Source organism: Cyanistes caeruleus, chromosome 1 (genome assembly GCF_971803275.1).
Source record: "Cyanistes caeruleus chromosome 1, bCyaCae1.hap1.1, whole genome shotgun sequence".
In the NCBI taxonomy this organism is placed as follows: domain Eukaryota; kingdom Metazoa; phylum Chordata; class Aves; order Passeriformes; family Paridae; genus Cyanistes; species Cyanistes caeruleus.
In genome coordinates, this window is record NC_141701.1 from 31452809 (window position 1) to 31459212 (window position 6404).

Here is a 6404-nt window from a genome sequence, read left to right on the forward strand (position 1 = left end):
ACAAAGAATGTTTGACATGTTTTAACAAGTTGTTTATAGACTTGACTTTGACACAAATTGTTTATTGGAACCTTCATGTTCCTGATATTTATAGGATTTGGATTTACTTGCAGTAGCTTCTGAGTTTCTTGATTTGCAGAATCAATGGGTGGAAGGTTCTGCTGAGTGCAGAGTTGGTAACCTTTGCAATGTCTTGCTACCATCTTTACTGCAAGTTCCTATTTGGCTCAGAGTTCTCTTCCTGGTGATCCAAGGGAAAGAAATGAAGCCTAACACAAGCCTTTAGAAGAAATAACAATCAAAATATATTTTATGGTGATATTTCTAAAATGTCCTCAATTTGCATTTTCCATGAACGTAGTAATCAGACTGTAAACTGACAAAAATTACAGATTTTGGTGCTTTTTAGTAAATTACTGAATAGAGCCTTGTAAACAGATTGTGCATTGAGTAACACAGAGCATAGAATAAAATTATAGCAAACATTGAGGTGCTAACCTAAAATGTTCCTTGCCTGGCATTAAACAAGTATTTTTTTCTGAAGAGACCTGTGAGCATAGTTTTTCTTCAGCATGGGTGATATCTCCATGTTTTGTGTGCATTTTCAAATACAGACATTGTGGCAAGATGGTTTAATAAACTTACAGTGTTGTAGCCATTGTTTCCACATGGAATGTATTACAGGCTTCCCCCTCATGGAGATCACAGGTTATAAGTACAATCATATTTAATTCTATGAAATTGATTACTTGGGAAGATTTCTGGAGCTCTCAATTCACCTGTTTCACTATTCACGTAGCATTTGGCAGCAGTATCATGTATATGCTCATCCTGAAATGAAAGCCTTCTATCCCAGTTCAGTTTTCTGAAACACTGGGAAATCAATGTTTTTATGGTCACTGACACCTCACATTTTCTCTTGTTCCCCCACAATTTTTAGTGTATAACCTTATGTTCCATATTCCATTTAAGGGTATATTGTGACAGATTTATTATCCTATTTTAGGTGAAAGACTGAGAATGTTCCACTATTATTAATTATCTATCCTATAACCATGTAGCTAAAAAATCTGACACAGAAAACATATTATAGGTATTTCTAGTAAACATTATACCACTTTGTTAATGATGATGCCAGCTGAAAATTCATAGCTGAAATATGATTGATATATAATTAAAAAAACATCATCATATTAGTAAAGAATTAGGGAAACTTCTTTCTGCTTAAATTATGTCCAAACTTTCAAGAAAATTAATATCATTCTTGACAGTCTGAAATGTTTGAGGTATAATTTGACTTGGTTTTCCCAGTTAAATACTCAGGTTTTTTTTAATTAACTCTCAAACTTTTTCTGAGACCTCACTATGCTGTCTGTTTTGCTAAGTGTATGCATTTAAATCTCAGAAGTAAATAAGCTTTTTCAGCTGCACTGTCCAAGAACCCCCTGAGTCTTTTCACTGTCTGAGCGCACATTGTTGTCCCAGAGAAGTACCCTAGCAGAGCTGGCCAGACTACCATTTGGTTTTAATTGAATTTTTCCAGCCAATTATTGCAAACATTGAATGACAATATGCTGTAATTTTTTACACATCTAAAGATTTTAAATTAAAATATACAATAAAAAAGGGTTTTTTTTTTCTTCTGTGTAGTGAGTTATATTTTGTCACGTCACTGTAGAAAGTCCCTACATTCAGGTTATATTTCCTTATTTAATATTTATTGTTAAAATTATTCCGTTTATTTTCTAGTCTATTTCTGTTTGTAGTATTAAGCTTAAAAAATGTTGACATTTACCTTGATATATTCTAGAGGTCATGATCTTTGTCAGCCATAGGGATTTAAAAGCCTGAAATTCCAGCTTTTCTGAAGATAAAAAGATCAACTTTTTAGCAATGTCTGTGGCAAACTAAGGTCTAACAGACTGTAATCATATATCAGTGTAAGCTCATACCTAGCCATTTCTAGTAGGAAGTATATAGATACAAAATAAGGAACAAATCAGCACTGGAAAGGAATATTGGTACCCAATCTACCAGTTATTCAAACATTTATAATAAAACTTTCATCTTCCTCCTTTCAGATGTAAATAACCTTGGGTTTTGGAGCATGATTTTTAATCTAAATAATTTTCTTGATCCACTTCACAAAGCAGCCTCATGAAGAATTCTGTGGGCATGACTGATATGACACACTGAGACGTAGGATAGGAAAAAGTAGTCAGAGACAAAGGGGATGGGGATGACAGCTTTAAAAGTATCCATTTCCTCTAATAACACATACTGGAGTGCTTGAATATACTTTGTTCAAGGGCCCTATAAAATATTAATAGTATTATAGGTTAAGCTGCTTGTGGAACAAGTAGTACTCTTTAAGAAAAAATGTTTGTCGCAAGAACATGGTCACCACTATCCTCAGTCATGGGTACATACACCATCATGGGTACATACACCACAATGTCATATCCTCTGAAACAGAAAACACTGATGCAGACTTCCTTCCACTGCTTGCAAGGAATGTGCTGTGTCAAAGCAGTTCTCCTGCATTCACACATCAGGTGTGTGTCACTCACAATGCTGGGCTGTCAGTTTCCCAACACAACATTCATAGAACATGCAAGCTGTTTCAAGTGACAGTGTCCACTTTATCTCTTAAGAGTTGGCGTACAATCCCTTTACACTCACCCAGAATAGCAAGTTTTCATATCATGTGAGTTCTATGACCAAGACTGAGAAACTTATGGCCAACTGACAGGTGGAGGGAAAAGACTCTGTATCATACCCATACCAATTTATCTTATTGACTCAATCCCACCATGATGGTGGATAACAGATGGTGATAGGAAATAGATTTTTCTTAAGACTTCCTTCTTAAAAGACCTTCCACTAGACTTTTCTATTACCTTCAGCAGTAAAGGGAAACTGAATTAATTATTTTTACTGAATGTGTATTTCTAAATTATTATTTATGCCAAATTAAAGCTATTTCTACAAGAATATACAAACTCTACTTTTTTTTTTTTTTTATCCTATATCTTCAGATGCATGCATTCTTCCTTTGAAATCTCCAGGGTTTCCAAATTTCCTCATCCATCACTCACAGGATAAAACATCCATAAGTGAGTTACAGTGACAACATCCCTCAGAGAAAGAGAAGAACTGGAGGAAAAGCACTGCAGCATCATCACACTATCTCTTGCCTTACAAGTTTTGACATTTTCTCCCCAATTATTTAATTTTATCATCCTTTACCTCTTGGAAACCATCTGACTACAGAAAGTCATGGCTGTTTGGAGCATTTCTGAAAATATCATAATCCTCATAAGAACAGGTTTGAAGAAAGGGAGTGAGAAAGATGCTGCTGAGGGTGATGATCTGTGGGTTTTTTGTTGTAACATTTGCTTTGCTGTCTCTCATGCGTTAGCTGTCACAGAGAGTAGGCATAGACCATCATGCTTATTACTTTACTGATGGGCCTAACCTTTGTGACAGTGCTCTGGTGTTTTTTGAAGCCTTTTATAATTTTGGGCTCCATGATATTTATGGTATTTAGTACCATGATTTAATTATTTTCTTTGTGAAAGCACTTGCTTTGTATTTAAAATAATTTGTTTGCATGCTGTTTCTTCTTTGCCTGTAAAAGTTTTAGTCATCATTCATTTTAATGATGCTCTATTACAGCCTCCTTTAACTGTTTTTTTACAGTTGAAAAGTCCTAGTTTACATAATTTCTCTTCATTTGGTCGATAAAATTGATTATATTTTCTTTCTAGATTTTCTAGTGCTGGAACCTGTTCACAGTGGACATACTATTCAAGTTGTTAGACAAATGCAGACTTGAACAGCAATATAAGAAAATTCTTTATTATACTTCCATTTTTAAATGTTGATGAAGAACTCTTCTACACATCATTCTACATATCTTTTTTGATAAGCAAATCTTAAAACTCTCATCAGCTGGATAATGCTATTTTTCCTTTTCGTTAGTGTTTTGGTTTTATTCCTTTGCAAACTGCCTTGATTAATTCTATTATCTCTGCTCATATGAATGTTTTTGTGTGTCTTCCAAAACTCACTTTCGGTTTCATAATCCAAACTCCTGAGGCATGATGGATGATTCCATGAGAAATTATCAATCTCATTATTTTAAAACTCTCTTTTAAATTATTTCTATTTAAGCTATTGTAGAACATCAATATGACAGATTTTTCTAGGATTTTGTCCTTAAATCCCTTTTGTGTTACCCAAAATGAATCTCAAACAAATTCAGTGGTTTTATTCATGTTACAAAGCAAAACAGGTTTTTGGTAATTTATTTTATTCCAGAAAAAATTCTTTAGCCTCAATATGAAGGCCCTCTAGCTCTGAGCCATGCTGCTTCCAGGCAAACAAATCCTCCCTAGAAGCCCAGCCTTTAGTGATCTATGACAGTTTTTAGATAGATGAGCCTCTCAAACATTGAAACATCACAGTTGAACCTCATCTACATGGCTTGCAAAATGTTACACTCTCAGGCACAGGGCTGTTTCAAGCAGAACTTCTATCACCCTCGATATCTAGAAATAAACACAATCTGGACAACTACAATTGCATCCAATCCAACTCTGAGAGAGCAAACTCTTGAGCTACAGAGGACTCTGGGCCTGGTAACAAGCCCCTCAACCTTCTCACAAAAATACATAGACAGACAGTTTTGACCTTGCACTCTTGCAAAACTGCTGCCTTTGTTCTGTGGCTGTTTTAATTAATGAGCTTACTGGGTCTTATCACATGAAATGACAAGCAGAATGTAATTTGTTTTGTCTGAAAACTGAAGGTAGTCACACTTTTAAAGAATAAATCTAGTTTAATTTAGTAGAGTTTAAAAAAAAATTTAACAATGTCATCTAATTATTATTTTGGGAAGGTTTGGATACAATTTTCACAGTCAATCAACTAGATCTGAATTAGTTTTGCCTTTACTTGCAATCACTCAGCAGAATATCCACTTGGGAGCAGCAAGAATTATTAAAATATCCAGTCAAACAAAAGGTCCCATTCCTTCAAGGACAGAGGAAAAAAAGATACTTAAACTTATGCTTGACCCACTTCTACCTAACTAATAAAATTAAATACAAATACACTATAAATTTACAAATAAAAATAGAGTTAAAAATAAGGATATGAATATATAAGAAAAGGAAATTAATGAAATGCATTTTTAAAATTTCTAGCAGTATGAGAGTAAACAAAGAAAAAACATCAAGAGCTAAGCTCCACAACTGTTTAAAAAGTCCTCAAGACGTTAAGAAAGTGTACTCAGTGTAACAACTCCTGGTTTATTTTTTCATAGTGTAACTGACCTATAGGAAATTCCCTGGGGATGAAATAGGTTCTGCTGCACTTGTTTCTTTTATAATCAGGAAAAAAAGCATTATAAAATGCCATCACTCTGGGCTCAGAAGTTTGCTGCTCTAATTAAAAAGTGAATGTTCTCAATGTTTTGCCAAATAAAGCTCTTTTATAACAAATAACCTTTTGATGGGGAAACCACACTGTTTGGACACCAAAAGGTAATTTTAAGGCTTATCTTGAGTGTGTGCCATGGTAAATACAGGCTAGAGCTTCATGCCTTTCCTCTCTTTACTGAGGAATCAGACGTATTTCAGCAAACAGCTTGTACAAATATTCTACTGTAAATGTAACCAAAGTTTGGGGTGACAAATTCTCTTCTAATGACATTTTTGGAAGGATTGCACACACTCTTACATTAGGGAAATGGTTCTATAGGATAATGTTGTGGCCCATTTTCTAATATTAACATAAATTTGTACTGCTTTTGTTTAACTGCCACAGAAAAACTCCTTTTGGTCTGACTGGTTTTTTTTTGGCCTTACTCTAATATCTTTTCTGCTTAATTCTTTTTTTTCAAGTCTGAGGTTATTCAGACAAGTTTCATTTGAACTGAGCAGCTCAGAAAACTCAGTAACTATAAGGGATTTAAAAAACATTCAAAATGTAGATGTTGATAGCTATGGGTTCAGTCCTGGTCTATCTAATGTTAATTTCACAGTCTTTTAAGTAACTGCAGTGTCAGTCCATAAACAGAGTACCCACAGGCAACACAGTAGTGGTGACAGAAGCTGTGGCATCCTAGCTTGCAAACCTTGGTAAAGGGGAGGTGGAGGGGAGAGGGGAGAGGGGAGTGGGAGAGATGGCTTTCCTCTATAGTTCTGCCCTCCTTTCCATCAGCTTTGGAACATGTGTTTAAGGTATGGTCATTCAAGTCTAATGCCATGTGAGTTACAATGTAATATGAAGCATCTCGCTTGATTTTTGTTTGGTTTTTATCCACAGATCCCTTAGTTTGACTTGGTTCAGTCCTGAACACTGAATTTCCATTAGTAAATAAGCTGAATACAAAGCTG